This window comes from Anas platyrhynchos, chromosome 24 (genome assembly GCF_047663525.1).
Source record: "Anas platyrhynchos isolate ZD024472 breed Pekin duck chromosome 24, IASCAAS_PekinDuck_T2T, whole genome shotgun sequence".
Classification (NCBI taxonomy): Eukaryota; Metazoa; Chordata; class Aves; order Anseriformes; family Anatidae; genus Anas; species Anas platyrhynchos.
The window spans coordinates 7,313,488-7,337,158 of NC_092610.1; the positions used below are offsets into that span (position 1 = coordinate 7,313,488).

The following is a 23,671-nucleotide window of genomic DNA, read 5'->3' on the forward strand; positions in this document are numbered from 1 at the left end:
GCTGTAACTTGGAGGAGACAATGGGACTTTTACATTTTCTCCAGTCACGGTTTGGGGAAATGCTAGGTCAGTGCAGGTGGGCATGGTGGTTGAAGGAGGTGGGTTTGCCTTTCCCCCTCCTCTGGCAGTTTTCTCCTCTGGGTGCTCTTTCCAGTTCTCCCCCAGCTGGTGCAGTGTACAGTGGATCTGGTGAAAGTTAATTAGCTGCCTCCAAGCCCCTTTAACCCTATGTACTTCTGTCCTAGCCGAGGACACTTGTCTGGCTGGAGCGGGGCAGCATGGGGGTAGAAGGCACAAGTAGTGCCAGGCACAGGGCAGGCCTGTCTAAAAATGACTGAATCATCAGTGTGAGGATCTGTTCTGAACACTATGAGATCAGTTTTGCAATGTTAATGTTCCCTGATTGTATTAAGTATTGCCACGTGCATGCCCCTGTTTACATATGCACCATCACTTTGCTTTTGTGGTGACTTTGGACACTCTGTGTCTGGGAAGCTGCAGCTCACACAAAGCACTGTCCACACTTGAGCACCAGTAGTGCAGACTTCACATTTAGAGCACTATAGTGGAAAAGTTACTGTAGTTAAGTCCAAACAATTTTGGCCCTGTGTGCCAGAGCATGTATCTTGTGCAAGGGGAAGGCTTCCCTCTGCTCCCTGTCCCACTGTGACTCAACACCGGCCATTCTGTGCTGCCTCGTCCCAGTGCTGCCCAGCCCCAGGGATCTGGGAGTCCGCAGCGTGGCTGTGCTCAGTGACAGCCCTCATTCCTCCCTTCAAGGCAGAAGCAGGCTGGCTGCCTGGTGCTGCAGGCAAGTCCTGCTTCTCACATGCAGTGCTCTGGGATGAAAAGGACCTGTGCTCCCTCACCACCCTCTCACGATCTGCCCTGGCTTGGGGAGGAATGTGTGGTGGTTTTGCCTCCTTCATGTCATGAAGGGAAAGTGTAGGCTTTGATGATTTTTATCTGTTCTGCATGTACTGGCCACTGAGTGTAAACATAGTTCTGAATTTACCTAGCTAATTGGTTTTTAAATCACAGATGAAGTCATAGTTTGACCTCCTGTGTAACCCGGGTATTAGACCTCACTTAGTTTCAAATTGACTCGTTCACCTAGCCATTTTTGAGGTTTGCAATTTTAAATTGCAAACTTGATGGTTCTCTGAGAGGTGGTTGGTGAATATAAATACGACTTTTTGCAGTGAAAGCCCTTGTTTCTTTGCTGGATTTGTGATCGCTTGCTCAGAAGGAAAGGGACAGATTTCTTTCAGACACCCTGCAAACACCATTGTGGATGAGACCAGACAGATCCTTGCGTGTGCGCTGCCTGTCTCTGAAAGAGCAGAGCAGCAGGAGGAGGAAATGAGAACTGAGGCTTTCTTAGCCCTGGTTAAGAATGAACTTTGGTGGTTAATATTACAAAGCCCCTGAAGCTTGAGGCTCATGTGTCAGGCTGCACAGTAGGAGAGAAAAGCTTCTGCTTCTGTAGGAGGTGATGTGAGAGGGCTACCCAACCTGTGTCACAGCATAGCAGTCATCCTGCCAGGCAGCTGAGGGAGGCTCCCATGGCTGCAGCACGGCACCTCTCCCACTCTGGGAACCCACAGACAATGTGCAGGTCAGCCCAGCACTTGCATATAGTGGTACAGGAGTAGGCAGCAGCAAGTGCGCTGAATTGGAAATACAAGTGCCATAGTAGGAAAGGTGGAATAGAGGCTAGCAAGAAAACATTGACACTGTGTGTCAATAGTTGCCTGTGTCAATAGTTTTCAAGTTTGTGTTTCAGTCTCTGGGCATTTTATCTGTACTCTAAATGGTAGCTTCATCATAAGCTGAAAACATGCCTTTCTACATGACTAGCTAAAATGAACATAAGCTCAAGCAGCTCTTTACCCATTTGTCTTTACCTCAGCTATTTCATTTAACACATTTTGCTCTGTTATAGTATGCAATCCAGATGCTTGCAAAAGGGTAAAACTGTTCACGGTTCTGCAGCAGTGTAGCACTCCTTGGCATTGTCAGCTCTTTCACATTGTGCCTGCATGCAGCGCAACATCATACAGCTGGGAATGACAGATTTTGCTGCAGTGCTGCAACCTCGTTACATGTTGAAGCAGCATCTGTCATATTTTGTTTTCATATTTGCTCTCAAAATTGTTTTTATATAAATTGCTTTTATATGTGTTATCCGGGCTTTAAACTACTGCACTGGATTGTGGCTTCCCTGCTGGGTGACTTGGAAAATCACAGGCTACGTTTCTAAAGCTGAAAGGAGGCTGCAGAAGCTCTAAGCTTATGCTGATCATCTGATTCCGCTGCAGTACTTTCAGCTGCTTGTGCCTTTGAGGTGCCTGAGCCTCACCTGGGAGTGCGGTGGGTTACCTTAAAGGGAAAATCTGATGAAACTGTTTCAAGAACTTGTTGTTACATGTGATATCTTGGTGGAATTTACCAGAATAGAAAGGAGATTCCTGACCTAGGATCTGGAACAGAGCTGAAAAAAACATTAATTCCTCAGGTAGTGTGAATCATTTGGAAATATGTTTGTTTTTACTGGAGAACAACGATTCCTGTATGATGATAAGTAACTATTGGTGCTGCATTGTGGTAAGAATTTTAACTGAGAGCAGTTGGGAAATCCTAATGGAGCTTCTCACTCCATTGTTTGTATCACATCCTGTGTATCTATTGTTTGGGATTGTTTTTAGTGTTGTTGAATGTGCTATTGAAGTCTTAACATAAAGGTATCCTATATAACATGTGGATGTTGAAGTTTCTCTGAGATTTGGCTATAGAATGTGAAACAGTATCTGTAGAAGCTCTTAAATTCTTTTGATGTTGCATTTAAGTAGTTGTGTGTTTGTTTTTTTGCATTGAGCAGAGTAATGACTAATGACTGGCACAGTTTGGAACAGGGCATTTCTTTTTATCTGAAACAAATTGTCAGAGATGCTGTGCAGGAGAGAGTGAGTGCAAATGATCATCAGTGATTTGGAAAAGCTATGAAACTGAGTTTTTGAAGGTGAATGCAGAAGCAATGCTATAACCTGCTGGGGAGGCGGGGGGACCATTCTCCTGCAGTGACTGAAAGCTGGGTTGTTGGGATGCTGCAGAGTGCAGACAGCAAAGGTGAGCTCCAGACAGCTGGGTTAGGGATGGATGTAAGGTTGGCTTTAGGCACAGGCATGGTAAAATAGCTACTGCTGTGTGCAGGAAAAAAAAAAAAAAACAGTCACCCTGTTGTCTGCTTTGGCTGTTCTGTAGTCCTGGAAAGCCTTGCTGTCATTGGGAATGGGTTGTCTCCGGGGTGGGACAACAGGTCCTCCCAGCATCAGCAGCAAGGCACCTTGGATGCAGCGCAATGCTCCTTGAGACTGGGTCATCTTCCCCACGTCTCCCAGAGCAGTGGTGGCAGCCAGCCCTGTCCTGCAGCACCCTTTCCCTAGCTGTCTTAGGGAAACAGGAACTTGCTCCCAAGCCCCTACCCACAGATCCATACCATTCACCTTTCAGTTTTGCCTCCGTTGTCTATGGTTCAAGCTTGTTTCCAGTGTAAGGCTTGAGATCTCTGTCCTGCATGCCTTTGGTGGCTGCTGTGACTGCTGGAGTGTGTGTGGCTCAGCATGGTCCTTCCCTCTGAACCCATCTGTGCTGTGTGTAAGCTGGCAGGGGCACACAGGCTGTCTGCAAAAGAGCCCCTGGACAGGAGTCAGTAAAGCCTGGGCAGTGCAGTTGTGAGGGCTGAGCGTGTGCTAGGCTGCATGAGCAACAGCACAGCTGACAGGTAGAGAAGGACGGTTGTTCTCTGCTCGGTGCTGGCGAGATGGTGTCTGAAGAGTCATGTCCTGGGTCTGAAGTATCCAGCCAGGGAGTCAGGGAGTGTTGCAGATACAGCTGGGGAGCTCAAGGACTTGGTGTGGGAGGTGAGGAAGTGAGGTTCCTGGAAGAGGCGAGATGGAGTGTCTGATTCCCCTTCCTCCTGGTGTGGGTTGTGGAGAAGAAATGGTTGAGCTCATGTCAGTGGTGTGCAGTGAAAGGATAAGAGACAAGGAATGGAGATTGGTCAAACATAGGACAGGGTCCCAGGGGTTGTGGTGTCCCAGTCCTTGAAGATTTTTGCAACTTGATGGAGACCTGGGCAACTTGCTGCACCTTTTGATGCAGCCCCCTTTGGAGCAGGAGCTGGACTAAGCTCTGTGGTACTTGGAATTAAGTTCATCACCTTAGTGGCAACCTACATGAGACACAATATGTAGATTTCCCATTTCTTCCCTCCTTGGTAGAAAGGAACAGCACTGGGCAGGAAGCTGCGTGGTCCTGTCTCAGCACAGCCAAGCCTTCCTTCCTTCCTCTGAAACATCCTTCCTTCCTTCAGTCCAGAGAATACAAGGGGGAAAAAGACACAAAAATAACAACACAAGTGAGTGAGGTTAGCCAGCCATGCCCTGGAAAAGTGCTAGAGGGAGACCCTCTGCTGCCATTTGTGGCTTACATTTGATTTTTCACTCTCCACTTCTTAAATGCCTTGTCAAAAAAGCATGTATCTTCTCTTGGCTCTGGTCTTTATTTAGTAGTGGGTTCAGATAAATTAATCCTTGGCATTAAGCCTCATTAGCATCCTGTGTAATGCTTGCAGGAGCATGTGTGCTTCAGGAACAACAGAATTTGTCCATTTTTCTGTACAGAGTGCCTGTTGTCCATTGTCCATCAGATGCCAGTGGACTTTAAAAATGTAAATGCAGGGTGCCTGAGAACTGCTTCTTTCTTACCAGTAAGGTATATCTAGATTGTGGGTTTTCTATCAGCATGAAACTGAGAATTTGGAACAAAGTTTTTCCGTAGTAGTATTGAATTGTTTAGGCATCTTGAACCCTCTCAGCTTTGGCCTCGTGGACATGAAGCTCATAGGAGCTTGGTGAACTTCAAAGTTCATGATGTATTCAGTCCCGTGGAAGAAGTACCACTCAGCACCTTCTGCTGGAAATCCTGGCCTGCACTTCTGACCCACAAACAGCTTTTAAGCTGCTTGCTGAGGGAGGCAGCTGGACATTAAGGAGCATCTTTCCACCGTGCAGTTACAGCTTTTCTTTTGTAGAGTCAGTGGCAATCCTAGTCAAAGGAAGCACTTTCTGCAAGCTATGGAGGATAACAACTCAGATCCCTTTCTGGATAGAGGGATCAGGTGGCCCTTTGGCCCTCTTCTACATTAAGGAGAATCCCAACAGCAGCTGCTGAATCCCTTGTCCAGTCATCAGAACTCAGACCTCAAAGTCAGGTAGAGTATCAAGCCTTTTACCTCGTTGTTCTCAGACCAGCAAAGAGGCTGTAGCACAGTGAACATGTTTGGTCTTTGCCTTCTAGTACAGTAAGACCCTCACTTCTTTTGGCAGTTTTCCCAGCCTCTGGTGCAACGTGCCTTGTATGAAACATCCATCAGTCTTTTGCAACACTCAGCCTACAGGTGAAAACGTTCTGTCCGTGAATTCATCCAGGATTTATTTTGAGCTGGCCATTTTCAATGGCCTGATTGCCTTGTATCATCCTGGCAGCTTCTTTTGGAGCCTTCCTGTTGTCTGTGGAGGGTGACAGGAGGGTGTATGGCTCGTGGCCTGGCTGCCTGCACTGTTCTGTGGCAGCTGTACTGCATTCCTGAATTTCCCTTTCCATGGCTGCCTGTGGGATGTGATGCTGCAGCAGGTGTCTCTTCCAACGAGGGGCAGGGACTCCTAACATTATAGGGAACGTGTTGGGTACCAATGCCCACCACTGCTTTGGAAAAATACCAGCACACCTGCAGAAATGCTGCTCTGCTTGGTTTGTACAAGTGCTGTATTTTCTTCTGAGTTCTTTGCAGTGTGAGGCAGACAGCATCGCACTGTCTTATTAGTCTTTGAATGTCAGTTTTGAGGTTAATGTGTTTGTCTCCGTGGCTATGAGTATGTTCTCACAGAGGCATAAAAAAGCTCCTTAAAAAGATCCAGACTGTCAACTGTTTGTAAAAGTTATTATTATTGTTTTTGTTACCTGAGGGTATCTTCAGAAATAAATTGAATACAAAAGACTCCTGTTAGGGTCTTCCAGTCTACCCAGCTGTCTTCGTTGCATAAATCACATTTAACAGAGTGACATAAACTACTGAATACCTCCTTTGACTTTGCATTTGCCAGTGAACAAAACTGATATATTCTAAAGCTGCTGTCTGTGAGCTTTTGAGAGAGAAAGGTCTGTTGTTACAAGCAAGTCCCAGCTCATAATCAATGTTTGTGATACAACTAGAGGGCAGGGTTCCTAGGAGTTTGAATTGGGAGACCAAGAAGGATTTGGAGACTGAGTGTGTTAACCAATCAGACTTTGTTCACAAGTTGTGAAATGCTTTGTCTGAGGTCCACCTAGTTCAGATGACTTCAGGGAGGAATCACTGCTTTGCTGCGTGTCTGAGTCAGTGCCTGCAGGTGGGCGAGGTATCTGCTGCTTCTGCTCAGTGGAGCGGCTGGGCTTCGTGGTGGCTGGTCATGCCTTGTCTTGCCTGCTGCTGTTGTGCCATGTCTGGATGGCATGGAGAAGGTCTCGCTGGGAGCACTGCCACCCAGAAAGTGCTTCTGAAAGAAGCCCTGATCAGGTGATGGAGTCTTGGTATATTGACATCCAAGATTTTCCTTCACAGTGGATTTTATGAATTGCAAAAAGAGCAGATGGGACATGGTGCTGCAGAGAGCTCTTCTCACTTTGCTGAAGGATTCCTTTTAACAGCTGAAGGATGCTGCTGGAACAGGTGATCCTGCAGTGTCATAGCCTAAACTGGCCAGCCTTCATGCCAGAGGGGTTTCAAATGGTGGACCACTTCCTTCTCCTCTCTTCATACTAGCAATGTTCACCCCTGGTGTTCCTCACTGAGCTGAGGAGTGCTGCTTGTCTCTATCTGCTCTAACAAATGCTTGTTCAAAATCTTTAGTGTTTCTGGTGCTGCTGGGCTCATGCACATGTGTGAGCTGATGCAGTTTTGCCACAGTTGGCATGTGTGTGTGCACTGTGCTGTAGGTAAAGACAACCTTACCACAGGAAGTTTACAGTTCAAATCAAGTCTAAACCTTAGTTTGCTATGAGAGTAACAGCCACTGCACCTGTAACCCAGTTCATCCTCACTGGTTTCTTCAAGGCACCCTTTCACCAGTGTACTGTTACTAATTGAGCCTTAGTCCAGCCCCATGCATTTTGGCTGCAATTACATGTCGGGGCAGGATGCTGAGTAGGACTGCAAAAGTGCTGCTGTCCAGACATCCTAATGCAGTGTTCTGAAATGGTGCCGGCAATGGTATGTTCTGGTTCTGCACAAAGCAGGGCAAGTATTGAATTTATACCAGCGAGACTGCATCAGATGCCACCCAGGCTAGGGCAAGCTTCTTGCAAGCTAGCCAGGAAGATGGTGGTGTGCCCCAAAGAGGGATCCGCACAGTAACAGCAGCTTCACAGGGACCTGAGGTAAAACTTTTACTGTATTTTGGGATTCTGATGATCGTGTTTAATATAGGGAACGTTCTTCATTGGTGGATAAAAGTGTTAATGATTTATAAAGGTGGACCTACAAAGGAGCAGTTAAAATTGACCGTAATCTTTTTCCCATAATTTGCTGTGTTGTCATTCTGCTTCCTTTAAAAATTATTCTGGCCTGTAGTTGCGTCTAGCTCTGGGGATATTGCAGGAGGACACATGTGTGGTTCTCAAAGATACACCTGTGGTCTTTCTCAACACTCACACAAGTATGTGTGTGTACTGAATTTAAACAGACTGTTCAGTTCCAGATATCTGTTAAGGATTATTGAAGGTTACTGAATTAAACAGCTATTAGTAAAGATCAAGGAAAAATGAAAATCTAGACCTATCTTTGAATCTGAATGATCACTTCGTAGAATCACAGAATCATTAAGGTCGGAAAAGACCTCCACAATTATCTGGTCCAACCATCCCCCTACTACCAATGTCACCCACTAAACCACGTCCCTAAGCACTGCATCCAACCTTTCTTTAAACACCCCCAGGGATGGTGACTCCACCACCTCTTTGGGCAACCTTTTCCAATGCCTGACTACTCTTTCTGAGAAGAAATTTCTCCTCATTTTCAACCTAAACCTTCCCTGGCACAACTTGAGGCCATTCCCTCTTGTCCCATCACTGGTTACCTGTGAGAAGAGGCTGAAACCCATCTCACCACAACCTCCTTTCAGGAAGTTGTAGAGGGCAATGAGGTCTCCCCTCAGTCTCCTATTCTCCAGATTAAACAGCCCCAGTACCCTTAACTGCTCCTCGCAGGACTTGTGTTCCAGGCCCTTCAGCAGTTTAGCCTTTCTCTGGACAAGGCTTCAGGGCCTTGATGTCCTTCTTGTAGTGTGGAGACCAAAACTGAACGCAGCACTCAAGGTGTGACCTCACTAAAGCTGAGTACAGGGGGACAATCACCTCCACGGTCCTGCTGGCTGCACTATTCCTGACACAAGCCAGGATGCTGTTGGCCTTCTTGGCCGCTTGGGCACACTGCTGGCTCATGTTCAGATGAGCATCAACCAACAGTCCCAGGTCCTTTTTCTCTGCACAGCTTTCCAGCTACCCTGTCCCAAACCTGTAGCGCTGCATGGGGTTGTTGTGGCCAAAGTGCAGGACCTGGCACTTAGCCATGTAGAACCTCATCCCTTGGCCTCTGCCCATTGACCCAACCTGTCCAGGTCCCTCTGCAGGGCCTTCCTACCCTCCAGCAGATCGACGTTTCCCACCAATTTGGTGTCACCTGCAAACTTATTGAGGGTGCACTCACTTCCCTCATTCGAGTCCTCAATAAAGATATTAAAGAGAATAAGCTTCAACACTGACCCCTGGGGAACACCACTTGTAATGGGATGCCAGTTGGACTTAACTCCATTCACTACCACTGTCTGGGCCTGCCTGCCCAGTCAGTCTTCAACCCAGCAAAGCATGTACCTGTCCAAGCAATGGGCTGCCAGCTTCTTCAGGAGAATACTGTGGGAGACCGTGTCAAAGGCCTTGCTGAAGTCTAGGTAGACTACATCAACAGCCTTTCATCCACGAGGCGGGTCACCTGGTCATAGGTGAAGATGAGTTTGGGAAGGCAGGACTTGCCTTTCGTGAACCTGTGCTGACTTGGGCCTGATCCCCAGGTAGTCCTGCACATGTTGTGTGATTGCACTCGACAATATGTTCCATATTCCTTTTGTAACTCAGTTCATGTTTTATTTCCTTGTGCTATAATATCAATTTGAGGGTCTGTGTGGTGCCTTCCAGGGATGCTCAGAACTAGTTCCTGCATGCACAGACTTAAAGGAAGCATGGGGCAAATTGTATAGAGAGGACAGGACTCATTTCCCAAAATGTGGCTTGGTTAGACACTTGTCTCAGCTTTTCACGAAGGGTTTTCCCTATTAGTACTTAAGAGGACACTCATGAGCTGTGGATCACCATCATCAGTGCTGCTTTATGCTTGTGTCATCTTTGGCATGGGTTGGCCCACACCTTTCCAGACCCAAAGGGGCAGTCATTGCTGGGAATGACTCAGGAGTTAGCACCAACAGGGACTGTCCTGTTCAGAGGCTGATAATGTTTGATCATACAGGGGTTCTCGTTTCATACTAGTCGGACTTGAGGCCAGAGAACAGATTGAAGCAAGGCTAATGTGCTGATGCACTTAAGCACTCTCTGTGGTCAACAGCATAACAGTGGCATCTCTAAGGGGCCATTCATCTAGGCAGCCTTAGGCAGTAGCCTGGGATCAGAGGATCAGATGAACAATTATCTGACAGTGCTGATTACTCTTTTTTTATTTTCCTTCCCTCCACTCTCCCCCTCCTTTTTTTTTTTTTTTTTTTTTTTTAATCTAGGGAGAGTATCTGGACTCCTATATTGAATACATAGCTACAAAAGGGTAAACTTTGGGAATGCAGGTACTGTCCAAGGAGATGAACTGATCAAGCAGAGAGCTTAGCCAGACTCTTTCCTCAACCTCTAAAAGGGTAAGGCTGGGTAGGACCTTGAGGTCGGATTTCCTAGCATAAGAGAGCTGGGAGGGATGCCAAAAGACTGCCCCGCTCCACTTTGATTTTCAGTGGCATCATAGCTACCTGTAACAGTGTGCTGCTGTGGCTGAGCTGCATACTCACTGCTGAAGTTTTGCTCCTTGCCACATGTTGCTGGGCTTCTGGAGTGATCTCCGTTTTTCTGCAGGGTTTGTAGGATGTGTGGAAACACCTGGATTGCTGAGCAAGCCTTTTGGCCAGGAAAGCTCAGAGCAACTAAAGGAGTGGTTCTGCAAAGGTGCTGGCTTGGATGTGCTTCCCCTACTCATTCAGGAGAGTGGAGTATACCCTGTATCAGGTGAGGTGTGGAGAAATGTGGAATATCCTGTAATTTGCATGCCAACAGAGATACTTCATTGCACGCGTGGCTAGGGTATAATGCTGAAGAATGTGAAGGTTAAAGTTGCCCATGTCTAATGAATAAAATGATGTGGAGTACTTGATATTGATCTTATTAGGCATATGGTAGCAGGGATGCCTTTCCCAGCTCTGTAGATGCTGCTGGATGATAAATTGCTTGGGTTTATGTTTTTGGGTACTGTAGCCCATCTGTGGTATGGTGCTTGTCAGATGTGCAATGTTATTCCTGCCATTAGGGCAGGACTGACCCTGTCTGACCCAGATAGGTGTTTGGGGCAGGACAGGAAAAGAGCCCAAGACGATGGCAGGAGATCTACTGGATCAGAGCAAGGGTTTACCTGTCCTGTGTCCTGTCTCCACAGCAGTGGCTAGAAGTGGATTCCTAAGAAGGAGGTGGAAGGAGCTCTTATAAGAGATTTCACCATATGCTAACTATCTAGGGAAAACAGAACTTTAAGAAACGGAGAGAGGGAGACTGAAGTGATGGGATAAAGGAAAAGGAACATGGAGTCATCAGCAGTCATTCTAGGTGATGCCCATTGATTTGTGTTCTACAAACAGCAGCAAAGAGCACCTCTCTGTGCTACTCTCCAGATTTTATAGCTCTGCATTTATACCTCCTCCCCCATCAGCTGCCCCTGTTTCAGACTGAAGGGGCTGAACCTGGGCAGCATCCTTACACACAGCATTTCTGAGATGGGTGAGACAGAAGCCTACAGAACTGGAGTCTGAGTAGTGGTTTTCCCTCCTGGTTTACATTATTTTTCTAATACTCTGTTTTTTTGTACTGCTATTAACATTGGACGGATGTCTTCATAAATACCAAAGTATCCCTGAGGAGCCTCTTTCATTGAAAGGGGCAATGCTGAAGAATTATAGATTAAAAACAATGACAACTGGGTACAAAGTAGACAACAGAAACAAACAAAAAAGCTGGCAGACAGTTAGGAAACTTCAGAGAGAGTGTGAGGCCCTCCTAGGGTGTTTATCCTTTGGCTTTCAGTTAGCCTGTGGGTGGTTCAGTTCCAGGCTGCACCTCTGGCATCAAGGCCAGAACTTGTTATGGGGGTGAGCAGAAGTGATGGTGGCATTTGTAGTCCCTAAATTCCTGGCAGTGCTGAGCCTGGCTGAGGCAGGAGGGAAGGATGGAGGGGTGAAGGAAGTGGACGACTTCAGTGTGCAAAAAAAAAATCACAGAGGAAGCACTGAGCTAGGGCTGCTTTTCCCATGCTGTCTGCAGGGTGCTGCCAAGTTTGTGACTTGCTGGAGCGATGCCCACATAGTGTTTGTGAAATCAAATATAACACTAAAATCTGAGGACAAGTAGCAGCATGGGACACTGAGTCAAAGAAGAGTATCTTCCTCAGCTTTGATTTGAGTGCAGTTTGGGACATTTTTCTTGAAACTTTGAAGGCAGAAAGATCTCTGATGTAACGAGATCCCCAGCTCTCCCGCCCACAAAAAAGTGTTGCTAGATTTAAACATAGGGTAAATGAAGATCTTCTCAAAAGAGATAACTTGTCTGATGAATGTGCAAGTCATTTTTTGATACCTGGCAGATAGGAACAGCATGTTGAGAGGCTTTAAAGGTATTGCCACATTTCTGATCAGTAGCTCCAGAGCAAAGGTAATTTCTTGCTCCACTGTTTCCAGTGAGGGGACATCACCAGCTGTAGAGCTCGGATTCTTGCGGGGGATAACCACCATCGTATGTTGTTGGAAGGAAGATGCTATACCTAATGACTGAATGTTCAAGCTTGGTCTCAGTGAGCCTTCACTTGTGAATGTGTTCAGTGCAAGGCAAGCAGGAAGTGGAGCCAAAGGAGAGTGGCAGGTTTGCAGAGAAAGGCAAATTCTATGCCGGGCATTGTAAAGCAATGGTGGCTGTTCAAATCCCAGCACTGCTCCAAGCACCTGCTAAATCTGAGCAACTGGGGGTGGCTTTATGCTCTGCTAGTTTCAGATTGGCCCTCCTAGCTCAGGTCCCAGTGTAGAGGATATTCTCTTACAATGCTGGGAGCAGAGCAGCACAGAAGAATTCAGTGGGTGATTGGAGTGTCTGTGTAGGGTCCATGTGACTTGGTGACATACCACATCTTCTCCTGTATCTGCAGAGCCTGCTGCAGTCTCCCACACTTGCTGTAGATATTGTTTGGTATTTTTGTTTTAGTCTCCATAAATGCTGTGGTCGCTGTGGTTGTTTTCGGCTGTAGTCTCATTTCATGTCTCTAGTCTAGCATTGTATTAGTCAATATTCAAACCATTTCCAGATTGTTTAGCTTGTTCTGACTTTTAGAATTTCCTCTCCCAGCAGATGCAGATGTTTCTGAGACAGTTTATCCCCCGAAGTGCAGACATCCCTAAAAGACACTTGGCATTTTGCCTTTTTGTTCAGTGGGGCCAGGGTGCCCTTTTCCCCACTGTGTAAGCAAACACATCATCTGCCTCTCTTCAGCTGCACTGGGACATTGTTAGATGTCTGCAGCTGGTGTGCAGGATTAATGACATTCCAGTCTTAGTGGACTTTGGCTCTTACTTAGTCTGAATATCTTTTTTTAATACTTTTTTTTCTGGAGTACTTTTCTCCTGTTCCCACAACTACGTATCATTGCATGGGATCAAGAACGGGGTGCCAGAAGGAGCTCATAAAAGGCAAAAGCAAATTAGAAACATTTTCTTTCCTTCTGTCTTTAATTGACTGAAGGCTCTGGTCACAATATTCTTACCTGCTACAACTGGTGACCCCTGTGTCCTTTTTCTGCATAAACGACGGAAAAATTTTGCTTTAGAAATGGAAAATGACATGCTAGACTTCTCCCAGCCTGCTCCACCCTGGGGCAGGAAAGAAAAATCCCACTGATGCTCTCATCATGTTGAACTGTGATGCAGACATGAATTGTCAGTAGCATTACCACCTTTGAGCATGACATGTTCACACTCCCTTGCATATGTACACAACACCAGAAACCTTTTAATTAAAACTACAGATGCTTATGCACACAGGGCAGATTCCAACTAACACACCTAACCTACATTTCAGGTGGAAATGTGCCAGAGTGTGGTCTAATCGATTTTCCCCCCTAACCTGTTTGGCCAGACTGCTAAAAGGAATCCCCAGCTTTTGCTGATGTATGTCTCTAGGGCAGTCCTTGTGCCTGAAGTGACTATCGGGCTCCTAGCGTTATTGACTACATATGCTGGTGACCTATGTTGCCTAAGGCTCCCATTCCCCAGGTGTGCGCAAACACTCCCAGCATTGTGATCAGTGCAAAAATACACTTCCCACGGGTATTCTGAGTAATGGTTTAGCAGAAAACAGAACAGGGAGGATCTAAGCTTACCTAAGTATTTGGAGAGGTGGAGGAGGGAGGAGTATCAGGTATATGTCCCATCCACAGGAGCATGGACAATAACCCTACTCTGTCTCTCCCCTGAAACTAGACCACTCATCAGCTGTGGAATGCAGAACTCGGCCTGTGTGCATCTGACAGTGTGGAGGACCCTGAGGAATCCAATTGCAATGGGGCAAATTGCGATTCTTGACTCTAATTATAACTGTTTTAAGCTATGAACTTTCTGTTGGTTGTGATGAGTGCTGTTCTCCAGAGACTACTGCAAACCCCTACAGCTTCAAGAGAAGAAATAAATGGAAAAAATGGCTGTAGGCCAAAGCATTAATAATTCTCATTCGTCTTTAGGATTGGCTAAGGCTAAAACTTGGTGTATGATGGGTAACATAAAAGTCAAGCAGTGCCACCAAGGGGGGCCTGGGTTCCACCAATCATAGTGAGGGAGTGTTGTTGCAGTATCAAAGCATAAGTAAAAAGATAGATTAAGTACCAAATGTGTTTGTGCAAGATAACAAAGTCCTCTACTACTTAGCAGACGTACAGCTGGCAACATGTCTATCTTGGTTTAGTGGAGAGGATAGTGAGAGTAGGTGCCAACAGTCATTCGCACATGAGCATGTTGGGGATGTCCTAAAGTTTGTGGGACTCCATTACCAACAAGCAATCAAACCAAGGAAGAGGAAATGTAGAGTAAGATGCTTCTGTGTGTTTGGAGAGGAACACTGTCATGCTCCTAAGGACTTCTGACAGAAATCATCTGTACAGGTCTGAAGTAGTAGTTGTTTAATTACAGTGCCTGAAAGGAAAGATGGTTATCTCCCGATTCATAAAGAGTTTCAGCTAGCACAAGTCTCCATCTTTTTGTCTCCATTCCCACAGGTGTGAAATGACTGTGTGTTTTGTGCAGGCAAGTTAATATAGTCCTAGCGGAAGGTTATATCCAATGATGCCGCTAAAGAAATGTATACATAAAGCTGTAGATAATGATGAGCAAAACTGAGTGTGCAGAAAAATATAAATTTAAGAGCATAGCAATTGGGAGTTGTAAAAATACTCTAGTAAATGTCTTGAATACTAAATTCTCACAAATGTCTAACAAGATGGCTTGGCCAAAACTATGGCTTGCAAGAGCACTGGAAGACAATCTGTGCTAAACAGGGGAGAATAAAATTGATAATGTAAATTCAGAAGAGTGTTAGGAAATGCAGATACTTGATGGGGAAAACCAGAAAGCCCAAATGGCAAATCCATGGGGAAAGGTAGAACTAGAATGAGTCATTTAAATAGTGAATTCTGGTAAAACCCACAGGCAGGGGTTCAGCTACTTACACCATGGGACTCACTTTGAGAAACCTGGTCTGCTGGCTGATGGGGTTCACCTGTCAGAGATGGGAAAGAGCATGTTTTGTGATAGGCTTGCAAGGCTGGTGAAAAGGGCTTTAAGCTAGGATTGCCAGGGGAGGGGAACCTCAATCCATCCTGCTCCTCACAGTCTGATGCCAGTGTCAGTGATAGATGTCCAGAGCCTGGAAAGAGGTCATGGGTCAGCAGGAGAGCACCTGAAGAGCAGTACAAAAGAATTCTGGCCACTACAGCCAGTAAGTCAGCTTCATTTGCAGCCCAACTTAAATTCATCCCCGCCAACAAGGAGGAGCTGGTGGGGAATGTGAAGCTCAAGGGCAGCCTTGGCTGCACAGACCATGACATTGGTGCAGTTTAGAATCCTGAGAACAGCAAGGAGGGAGCACAGCAAGCTCGCTACCCTGAACTTCAGGAGAGCAGACTTTGCCCTCTTCAGGGATCTGCTTGGTAATGCACCAAGCAAGTGACAAAAAGCTGGATGGAAGGGGAGCCCAAGAAGGCTGGTTGATATTCAGGGACAGGAACACAGGAGTGAGGTATCCCAACAAAGAGAAAGTTGGGTAAAAACACCAGGAAGTTGGGTAACAATGTGCAAAGATGAATACGATGCGCCCAGCCAAACTCAAGCAGAAAAAGAAGGTCTGCAGAGGGTGGAAGCAAGGACAGATAATCCTGGAGGGATACTAAGGCATTATTCAAGCAGACAGGGATCAGGCTGGGAAAGCCAAGCCCTATTAGAATTAAATTTGGACAGGGACACAAGAAAGGCTTTCATAGTTACATTGGTGATAAAAGTAAGACTAGGGAAATGGTGTGTCCTCTCTGGGAGGGAAATGGGAGATCTGGTCACCTGGGATGCAGAGAAGCCTGATGTAATCAATGACTTCTTTGCCTGTCTTCACTGGCAAGATCTCCAGCTATATAGCCCAAGTCCCAGAAGGCAAAGTCAGGAACTGTGAGAATTATGAACCACCTGCTGCAGGAGATCAGGTTCAACACCAGCTAAGAAACCTAAAGCTGCACAAGTCCATGGGACCTGATGAGATACATTGACAGATCCAGAGAGATCTGGCAGATGTAGTTGCTAAGCCATAACCTCCATTTACAAAAAGGATTAAAAAGGAAGAGACATGGGGAACTACAGCCCAGTCAGTCTTGCTGCTGTGCCTGGCAAGATCATGGGGCAGATCATCCTGGAAACTATGCTCAGGCACATGGAAAAGGAGGTGATTGGCGACAGCCAAAATGATTTCACTAAGGGCAGATCATGCCTGACAAATCTGGTGGCCTTCTGCAATGGGGTTACAACATTGGTAGATTGGGAAAGATCAACTGACATCATCTACCTGGACATATACAAAGCATTTGATGCTGACCCCCATGATATCCTTTGTATCTAAATTGGAGAGCCATGGATTTGATGGTTGGGCCTCTTGGTGGGTAAGGAACTTGCTGGATGGTCGCTCTCAAAGAGTTTCAGTCAATGGCTCAATGTCCAAGTGGAGATCAGTGATGAGTGGTTTTCTTCGGGGGTCAGTACTGGTACCAGCACTATTTAACATCTTTGTTGGTGACATGGACAGTGAAATTGAGTGTACCCTCAGTAAATTTGCTGATGTATGTAATAAATCGCATCAGCTGTGGAGCACTTGGGGAGTTCCAGGGCCTTGTCTGGTAGAACTCTTGAGTACTTTCAAAGAACAGAGATTCCACAGCTTCTCTTGGACTTTGTGCCAGTGTTTGACCATGCTAGTGGTGAAAAATAAATTGTGCTAATATCCACTTGGAATTTTCCTTCTTGCAGTTTGTGTCCTTTGCTGCTTGTCCTTTCACTGTTCAACCAGCCATACTCTGTCTTCTCTACATCCTCCCATCTGGCAGCTTCAAACTGTAAAATGTCTTTTTCTTCTCTTCTTCGGGCTGAATAAACCCAGTCCCTTCAGTGTCTCCTTGCATGTCCTCTGCTCCAGCCCATGGCCATTGTGGTGGTCTCTGGTGGACTCACCCCAGTATATCTGTGTCTTCCTTTTACTGGGAAGCCCCAGTAAAAGCAATACTGCACTTCAGATGTGGCTTTGCAAGTACCAAAGAGAGAGGAGGTTTACCTGTCTCAACCTGCTAGCTTCAATTTTGCTGGTGTAGCCCAGTTTATGGGTAACCTTCTTTGACACAAGGACTCCTAACTTTGTTCAACTTTAATCCTCCAGGACCTCCAGGTCCTTTTCTGTGAAACTGCTTTCTAACTAGGCAGCCCCAGCCTCTGCTGGTGCTTAGGGCATTCTGACTCACGAGCAAGATTCGGACTTCTCTTTGCTGAGGCTCCTGTCCACTCCTTTCTCCAGTCCGTCAAGGTCCTTCTGAATAATAGCCCTGCCCTCCAGCATATCAGCCATGTTCCCCCCACCTTCCAGTCTGGTATCATCCATGAACTTTCTGAGATCACACTCTGTCTCATCATCTAGGTTATTAATAAAGACATTAAACATTATCAGCCCCTGAGGGACACCACTAATAATTTGTTCATTATAATGTATTTAAATAATGCTAAACTTCCAGATGGCTCAAAGATTTTCTTAGCCGTATCTTTCAAGACATTCAAGCTAGTTCATTTAAACAAGAGAAGGTGGAATTTGTACACTAAGGGTAAAAATTTTCTCATTCAGAGAGATGCTTACTCCAGGACAAGTTCTCATGCACAAACTTGCAATGGAACAAGGTGAGTTACATCTGAATTACTTTTAATATGGTTTAGGTTGGAAGGGACCTCTGTAGGCCATCTGGTCCAACCTTATTTCTCCAGCAGAGCCACCTAGAGCCACTTGCCCAGGCCATTTCCGGATGGCTTTTGAATACCTCCAAGGAGGGACACCCCACAACAACTCTGAGTAACCTGTGCCAGTGCTCAGTCACCCGCACCATAAGAAAGTATTTCCTGATGTTCAGATGGAACTTTTTGTGTTCCAGTCTGTGCCCATTGCTTCTTGTCCTAGCATTGGGCACCACTGACAAGAGCCTGGCTCTATGGATGAGGTCTACCTGCTTTGGATGGCTCTGTATGCTTTCATACTGCCCACATTTGGGGTATCATTATGTCAATCTGTCAGAGACCAGATTTATGAAAATAATTAAGCAGTGAATGAGATTTTCATGGTGTGATTCTGTCAGTTAAATTCAGTTGCAGTTGATTTGATCTACGCTGTCTTGTAAATCCAGCTGGTTGCTTATTTGCATATTGGCTTGGGTTGGAAGGGACCTCAAAGATAACCAAGTTCCAACTCCCCTGACCTGAGCATGGATGCCACCCACTAGATCAGGTTGCTTGAGGCCTCAACTAACCTGGCTTGAACAACTCCAGGAATAGGGCATCCCCAACCTCTCTGGCTAAACTGTTCCAGTGTCTCACTAGCCTCATAATAAAGAATTTCTTCTAGATATCTAATTAAATCTGCTCTCTTCCTGTTTAAAAACATTCCCCCTTGTCCTGTCATCACCTGATTTAGAAAAAAGTCACTCTCCATCTTTTTTATAAGCCCCCTTTAAGTACTAAAAAACCACAATGAGGTCACCCCAGAGCCTTCTTTTCTTCAGGCTGAACAGCCCCAGCTCTCTCAGCCTTTCTTCATAGGAGAGGTGCTCCAGCTCCTTGATCACTTTTGTGGCCCTCTAGATCTGCTCTAACAGATCAACATGCTGGGGGGCCCCAGACCTAGAAGCAAGACTCAAAGGGGGGCCTCACAGGGGCAGAGCAAAGGGGGACAAACACCTCCCTCAACCTGCTGGCCATGCCTCTTGATTCAGCCCAGGATGCAGTTGGACTTCTGGGCCACAAGTGCGCGCAACTGGCTGATGCCAAACTTTTCATCCACCAGAACCCCCAAGTCCTTCTCTGTAGGGCAGCTCTCAATGACTTCTTCTCCCAGTCTGTGCTCATGTCTGAGATTGCCCTGACCCAGGTGCAACACCTTGCACTTTGACTTGTTGAACCTCATTAGGTTCACATGGGCCCAATTCTCCAGCTTGTCCAGGTCCTTTTGGATGGCATCCCTTCCTTCTGTTGTATCAACTGCACCACTCAGCTTAGCGTCATCTGCAAACTTGCTGAGGGTGCACTTGACCACACTGTCTATGTTGTTGATAAAGATAAACAGTACCAGTCCCAGGAGAGGCCCCTGAGCAATGCTAGTCATCACCGGTCTCCACCCCGATGTAGAGCAACTGACCACCACTCTCTGGTTGTGACCAATTCCTTGTCCACTGAATGGTCGACCCATCAAATCCATCTCTCTCCAACTTGGAGATCAGGATGTCATGTGGGACCGTGTCAAAGGCCTTACAGAAGTCCAGGTAGATGACATCGATCAGTCTTCCCTTGTCACTTGTCAACAGATGCAGTCACTCCATCACACAAGGCCACCAGATTGCTCAGGCATGATTTACCCTTGGTGAAGCCATGCTGGCTGTCTCAGATCACCTCTTCATGTTGCATGTGCCTTGACGTTGCTTCCAGGAGGATCTTTTCCATGATCTTGCCAGGCACAGAGGTGGTGCTCACCGGTCTGTAATTCCTTGGCTCCACTTTTCTACCCTTTTTAAAAATGGGAGCAATGTTTCCCTTTTTCCAGTCACCAGGGAGTTCGCCTGACTGCCAGGACTTTTCAAATATGATGGAGAGAGGCTTGGCAACTGCATCAGCCAATTCCTTCAGGACCCTGGGATGCATGGCATCAGGGCTCATAGACTTGTGCTTGTTCAGTTTCATCAGGTGGTCTTGGACCCACTCTTCGCTTACGGTGGGTGGGACTTTGCTCCCTCAGCCCCCATCTATGGGTTCAGGGAAACAAGAGAGGTGGGAAACCTGTCTGACAGTGAAGGTTGAGGCAAAGAAGTTGTTGAGTATGCCTTCTCCATGTCTGTTCCTACTAGTTCTCCCTTCTTGTCCATCAGTGGGGGAAAACTCTCCTTGGCCTTTCTTTTCTGAGCAATGTACCTATTAGAATCCCTTCCCATTCCCATTCTTATCCCTTGCCAAGCTCAGTTCCATCCATGCCTTGGCTTTCTTGATCCCATCCTGCACATCTGGACAGCATCCCTGTACTTTTGCCAGGCCACATGTCCCTGCTTCCACTGCCTGTGTATTTCCCTCTTGTGCCTCAGTTTGACCAACAGCTTGACCAACAGCTCAAACACATAGTACATATATGTGTGTCTTATCTTCCCTTTTGAGTGTTATGAGTCAGTACATCTTTTGACGTGTTGCTTTTCAAATAGCTTTGGGAAAGCAGGTCTTGCTGCACACATACTTTGAAGAGTACTCCTGTACGGTTCAGTGTTGGGTTTTGTAGGTGAAACTCTGTGGCCTGTGTTTCTTAGGAAGGCAATAGCAGCCCTTTGTTCTTTGGGATTCCTCCACAATAAAGTATATTAAGAGAAGAAAGTAGCGTAGCATAAAGATAATAAAACACCCTATTGATAAGAGGCTTGTGAGGCTGGGATTGCTCCAAGGATGGCATGCTGCTTGGAACTCATCTAAAGAATACAAAAGCACTAGACGAAGCACCAGATCCCTCATAAAGGTGTACAAGATGTAGGGAGGTGTGATGGGTTTTCTTCATCTGAAATTTGCAGATTTATGACTGTGAAGTATGTTAATTAAATCTCATCCAAGAGATCTGTCCCAAGTTTGGTTGTTTAGAAATGTGCAACTCTGCACTGAGAGCCTTCATGAATTAGGATTCTTCTTATATCCAGAAATCAATCTTTACTTGGGATTCATTTCCCATCACTGAGCTGCTTATTGCCCTTCCATGAAGAGAGTTGAAGGGTACATTACCTGGTCTTCTAGAATCTGTTTTGAGAATGAAATGAATGTCCTCTGAATATGCCATGCCATTGTCTGGAGAATATGACCAACTAAGATACATAAACCTTGTAGCAGTGTGACTTAAAGCAGAGAAGAAATCCCACCTTTTCTCTTAGAAGGCCAAAATAAGTTGATTTTCTTAGTGTTTATCCATCACTGTATTTGTACATTAAAAGGCTTGTGATATATTAGCAAAAGACAACAGAGAGGGCTTTAACTTTGACTCAGTTCTCACAATGTGAGAGTTGTTTTTTTTGTCTTTTTTTTTTTTTTTAACTTCTGAAATCATTAGTTATGAGTCATTTCTACAGGAAAGGTTGGGTTGGATAGAAAAGGAGCTCAAGGTCTCAGCGACTGTAGGCTGGGGGAACATCTGTACCTGTGTGTGGCAGCAATTTGGCTGTTTGGATGGAGTATAAAGGATGTCCTTTTGGGGCTCAGTGAGGCTGGGAATGTTCCCACACAGCTTCTGCAGAGTTCAAGCTGCTTATGAGAGACCCCAAAGGGCAGTTGTGTGTGATCTGCCAAGCCACACAGAGCCCATCACTGATTTAGCTACAGACTTCAAGGGTCCTGAAGATCCTGGAGATGTTTGTTACCATATCATAGGCTGTCTTTATCTTAGAAGTTATCCTGTATCCCTTGCTTCAAGATCTTTCAACTGTTCCCTATTTGATGCCTGTCAGAGCGGTAATAAACATAATAAATAAAATAACTACTCTTGAGTGACATCATATGAGATACAGGACATAGGATACCCCTAAAAAGTTCTGAGAAAAAATGTTTCAACACCCAAGGAGCAGATATTTGGTGCCATAATCAGCTGAGATTGTTTTGGGAGTCTCCCAAGCACTGAGAATCCCACTGTCTGTTTGGTGTTGCAGACTAGGTCTCTCTCTTCAAAAGACGACTTATCAGGGCAGTCTGGATGTTGAGCAAACCAGGTGGAGTACAAAATGTTTCTGGTGAGGATGTACTGTGGGAAAAATGAGTTTTATGTGACATGAGGTGCTCCTGGGGGCCCATCATCTCTAATTTGTTGGGTTTAAATGTTCCCTATGCAACAGACAGTTAACCAGAGGGCAGAGGAACCAGCTGCCACAGTTTGTTTTAGATTTTGGAACCATTAATTCTAAATAGAAATCAAAGGTGTGCTCCCATCAGAGCAGGTTGTTTGCTCTGCCTCTGAGTACTCTGGCAATGAGGTAAGTCCTGGTTATTGTCTCCCTACAGAGGAAGACTTAGATAGTTGAGAGGCTTCGAAGCCTATGAGAGAGAGATCTCCAGTGACCCAAAGCTGCTGTTGAGTGAACAGTAAGTTTGGCACAGAAGACAGGATGCAAAGACAAGCGGTCTCTGCAGGTGGAGTCTTGGGAGGGCACTTAATTCCAGACATATGAGAAGGTTTTTGGGGAAGGCAACATCTTAGAATGTCCCTTTGACCTTGAATCCTTGAATCCTTCTGGGATTCTTCTGCCACGGGATCTACCATTCCCTCACCATTTTCAAAATTAATTACTGAGTTCAATTTTCAGTTTCATTCAAAGATTTGGAATTTTCTTTAGAAATCAGGTTCTCCTCTGGGATTCTGAGCAGCCTCTGGCATCAATGACTCTTGGGATAGTGTCTCAACATCCCTCTCCTGCTCTTTGTGACCCATGGGCTCTGACAGTGTAGTGTGAGGGTCTAATTCTTGACTCTTAATTCCTGCCAAGCTCTTCACCAAGCATTACCAGGTACAGACAGAAGGGCAGATAATTACCTACTCATGGTCCCAAATCTGCAGGAACCAACTTTGTTAGGGTGATTTGTTGGAACAACAAGTTAGTTTAAGGGTGGTTTACCTGCAATAGTGCATCCCTTCCCAGGGATCTGTGCCCATAACCCCTTTTCTTCCTGTTGTAGATTCCATCAGACCATGCCAGGTCAGTGCCCAGGGAGATAATATCTTCTCAGAAGTCCCCTGTCTTTGAGGGCAAGGGCCTCTCTTTGCAAACAGTAGCTCACTGAACTTGAGCCACTACTGCCCTTTGTGATGCAGCTTCCTAAGAACCCCAAGGGTGTGAGAGGAGAGATTCTACTCTACCTAGATGACAGCTGATGCTGCAGGAATAGAATAAGAGGGAGGAGAGGGAGATCCAGCTCCCTGACCCCTCTGTGCACCTGCCTTCATTTTCCACCTTTTCTTAAGACGGGGATTGTGAGGCCAGTCTCACTGACAGAGCTTGCAAAGCCACTGTGATCTTTCCATGGTGAGGAGCCCTGGGAAATCAGAACTGTTCCCCAGGCTGGAGCAGTGCTCACAGGCAGCACACAGCCCTCACCTGCCGATTTCTGCAGAAGCAACCTGCAAGAGCGGTGGTCTGAAAGTCAGTGCTGCGTACAAGCACTGCAGAGAGTCCCACGTTTGAGCCCATATGAAGCTCCTGCAGGATTGCATCCTGACAGCCAGTCTGAAACGCAGCTGCTGTTACTGAAGGCTGGGCCTGATTGTGCTTCCTGACCAGTGCCTGATGCTGAGTTAACCATTAACTCCCTTCTCCATGGCACGCTGGGAACAGTGTTGTTTTTCATGGTGCTGCAAAGTTGCTTTGCCCTTTCTTGTGACATTCTGGTGACGTTTCTTGATGGGATCCTGCCTGGGATCGAACAGCCTTTCC

The 23,671-nt window shown here is 46.1% G+C and overlaps 1 protein-coding gene across 2 annotated transcripts in view; it reads left to right on the top strand.

The window, feature by feature from the left end:
- LUZP1 (leucine zipper protein 1) overlaps nt 1–23,671 on the top strand; it is a 45,710-nt gene that overhangs the window by 4,216 nt on the left and 17,823 nt on the right. The window contains exon 1 of one of the 2 annotated variants that reach the window (XM_005029033.6): nt 10,228–10,377. The exons of the other annotated variant lie outside the window; for it this stretch is intronic. The gene's annotated coding sequence lies outside the window, so the exon portion shown is untranslated. Of the gene's footprint in view, nt 1–10,227; nt 10,378–23,671 lie in introns of those variants that run through there. 2 annotated transcript variants of the gene reach the window in all.